The 3,437-nt window shown below is 35.4% G+C and overlaps 1 long non-coding RNA gene across 1 annotated transcript in view; it reads right to left on the bottom strand.

Moving 5' to 3' along the window:
- The window catches only part of LOC103260174, a 25,871-nt gene extending 23,570 nt beyond the window's left edge, over nt 1-2,301 (bottom strand). The window contains exon 1 of the long non-coding RNA XR_504271.2: nt 2,240-2,301. This is a non-coding gene — a long non-coding RNA (uncharacterized LOC103260174). The remainder of the gene's footprint in view (nt 1-2,239) is intronic.
- Nucleotides 2,302-3,437: the final 1,136 nt, after the last annotated feature.

The raw sequence follows: 3,437 nt of genomic DNA, 5'->3' as shown, positions 1-3,437 counted from the left end.
AAAAAAAAAAAAAAAACAACAACAACAAATAAACCCCTAAAGTTTGGTTTGTGAAAAAATATATAAGAAAATGGGAACTTTCATAAACTATGAGTGTAAAACGGGATAATTTGGAAAGCAACTTAGTAGTATCTAATAAACAGAAAATGTATACATGCTCTTCAATCTAACAAACTTTCAGGTAAAACTGGGAAACAAATGTTTGTCCCTGGAGACATGTATAGAATGCTAATGTTCGTAATATTCACAATAATTAAAAACCAGAAACGACCTAAAAGTTCACCACAGGGAAAAGTATAGGACATGGTGATGCAGAAGCCTGAGTGGGGCGAGCGGGCCACGGAACTTGTGGGCTAGGTCTCGTTCATGGTCCACCAGCGCTCCTAGCCGGGCTCCTGAAGGGCTAGTGGCGCACACTGAGCTTTCGGTAAAGGAAGGGCAGACTGGGGAAGCACACACCCGGGCCAGGCTCAGGTGAGGACTGCAGCACATTAGGTGTCACCCTCCCGGCCCACACGCCCACGGCCAGGGAGGGGAAGAGACGCACTGGGCTGTGGTCTGCAGGAAGGGGGATTCCAGGCCTGACCACCGATGCCCAGGGCCCAGCAGAGGAAAACAAGACAGTGTTTTCAGCAAGATGATTTTGTCTTAATTATAAAGAACTTGAATTTGTTCCAAAAAAAGAAAGGAAAAAGGATAAACAAAAACTGGTGTATATTTATAGAGTGGAAGACTATACAGCAGTTAAAGTGGATTAATTAGATCTCAGGGAAGATCTTGGACAGATTTCAAAACACACAGGGCTGTGTCAAAATAATATAAAGTAAAACATTTTAAAAATAAATGTCTAAATTAAAACACACACACACAAAGTAATATATATTCTTTATGGCGATCTACACATATAGTAAAAATATTAAAACTTGAAGTACATATTCTACCTTCAAAATAATTTTGGCCTCTGGAGAGAAAGATAAATGGTACTGGGAAGTTGAGCGAAGTAAATATACCAGAAAGCAACAGCTCTTCACCAAAGATGTGTATGCTGTCTTCACAGTTGTTGCTGGGAAGAGCAGGATTGTATTTTTAAAGTGCCCTTTCATCTAGCTGGGGTCACGTGACTTTTTCTCATCAATGAAGGATGTAAGGAAATAAGGCACGTCACCTGAAGACCAAGGAACTTAAGCAGCAGGGGTGCCTTCTACAATCTCTTTTTCCTTTTCCATCAGCTTGACGCACCTGAACACTGTTAGCTTGGAAACCACATGATGGAGATAGTGGAACCATCTTTTTTTAAAAAAAACCTATTCATTTCTATTTCTTTGATTAAAAAGAAGTCTGAGATTTTTAAAAAGTTAACATTTGTTAATTCTAGATGGTGGACACTCAGGTAGCTGTTAGACTATTTCCTGTAGTCTTTATAGTTTGAAATAAGTTTTATTAAGAAAGATTTAACATAGTTGGCAGTTACAGGAATGTTCTATTTTTACTGCAGTTTGTACTTTCTTTGTTGTATGCTCCTAAAAGTTAGGCTCTTCTATGCTGTGGCTACTCCAGTTTTCTCCAGATTGTAAATATTTCTTTCATGGAGAGGATTCAACTCAGTGCATGTGAACAGCTCAAAAGTTTTCCTTCTTTACTTCCATTTTTATTTGGACAAATGTAAAACCTCATTAACTGTTAAAATAATGAATGACTTCAAAATTTCCAAAATGATATAGGAAGAAAATGCAGTCTAGGAAGGTGTAAAAACATAAAAGGGTAAGCAAATCCATACAAGTAATCCTACACAAATTAGGAGAAAAACAACTACCTGAGTATTTAATATGTGCCAAATACTGTAAGTCACTACTCTAAATATTAACTCATTTAGCCCTCACACCATCTATAAGGTACACACACATATTGTAAAGCTCCATTTTGCAATGACAAAGAGACTGCTGAGAAATCTTCTTAAAACTACTAAATCTAATTTGTATTAGGAACCAATCCAAAAAGGTCTGATACAATTTCAAGATCAAATTTTGCTTATCCAAAGTTCTTAAGATGGAAATCTAACAACACTCCTTGACCCCAATGCACCATATAAAACATCAATCTCATTGCTTACTATTTTGTAAATATTTTGCAAAACCATTCCTTCCTTTATATCCCCAATAATGCTGCCCAAAGTGAAATCATCAAAGTCACATCTTGACTATGGTAGTAATCTGTTCCCTCTCTTCTGGGCTCATCTCACCTTTCTGAAAACCGTCCATCTGAAAATCAGCATTCTTGAATGGCTATTTTAATATGTACAATCTTGAAGTAAAGAAGAAATAGATGTTGTAACATATGCTCTTTTCTTGTTTGTACTAATGAAAGTACAAACAACCTCCTAGCCAAGAGTCTGATTTATTTAACTGAAGTTCAATTCAATGTTCACTCTGAGGTTTAAAATCTTATAGAAAAAGAAAGAATTAGAGCCAAAATTAGAACAAGCTATTAAAAACATCACCCACTACATATTAAAACACATTCTCTGTTCAAGATATTCGACTTGGGAAATAAATTTCTAGAACATAACACACCATTATATTTCCAATGGTCATCTCTGAGTGGTAGAATTAATTTTCTTTTTAGTCTAGTATAATTTCTAAATTTTCTACAGTAAAATTTATAATAAAAAAAATATCCGGCTGGGCAACTTGGCGAGACCTCATCTCTACAATAAATCAAAAAATTAGTCAGGCGAGGTAGCACAAGCCTGTAGTTCCAGCTACTTGGAAGTTTAAGTGGAAGGATCGCCGGAGCCCAGCAGGTCAAGGCTGTGGTGGCCGGGAGCGTGCTACTGCACTCCAGTCTGAGTGACAGAGTGAGACTTCAACTCAAAAAAAAAACCCAAAAAACAAAAACTTATCACCAATCACTAATTCTAGATGTACAAAATGATTACTTTTCTCATTAAAATGACAAGCTTTTTTTTTTTCATAAAATCATCACTTCAATTTAAGACTTCAGTATGTCCCTGAGTATTAAAAAAATCAGCCTAAGTAAATAGACATAAAAAGAAAATCAAATAGTTTGGTACATTTATACTTTAATAATAATTATCACTGTAGCAAATATATTTAGAAAATATAAGAAATAAGAAGCTTACAAATTGGAATGTTTTTCACCATTTCCTTGAAAAATCTCAAATAATCAAAGTAGTATTGCAAAACAAAGTAGTTAAAGTGACTAGATACAATATTAACACACACACGAATCTAGCAGTCTTCATATATGCAAACAAAAATTAGTATGAAGATGTCGTAGAAAAAAAGACAACACTGGCAATAACAACAACAAAAAAACAAGACACCTTAAAATAAACACAAAATAGGTGGAAGATCTTCATGAAAACCAACCAAAAAGGCCCTCTAAATCCCTGATCTTTCCATATGACAATACCATAC

Source organism: Carlito syrichta, unplaced genomic scaffold (assembly GCF_000164805.1).
Source record: "Carlito syrichta isolate Samal-C Ts95f unplaced genomic scaffold, Tarsius_syrichta-2.0.1 Scaffold303138, whole genome shotgun sequence".
In the NCBI taxonomy this organism is placed as follows: Eukaryota; Metazoa; Chordata; class Mammalia; order Primates; family Tarsiidae; genus Carlito; species Carlito syrichta.
The sequence above is the reverse complement of the archived record's forward strand: the minus strand, read 5'-3'. Positions and strand labels throughout refer to the sequence as shown.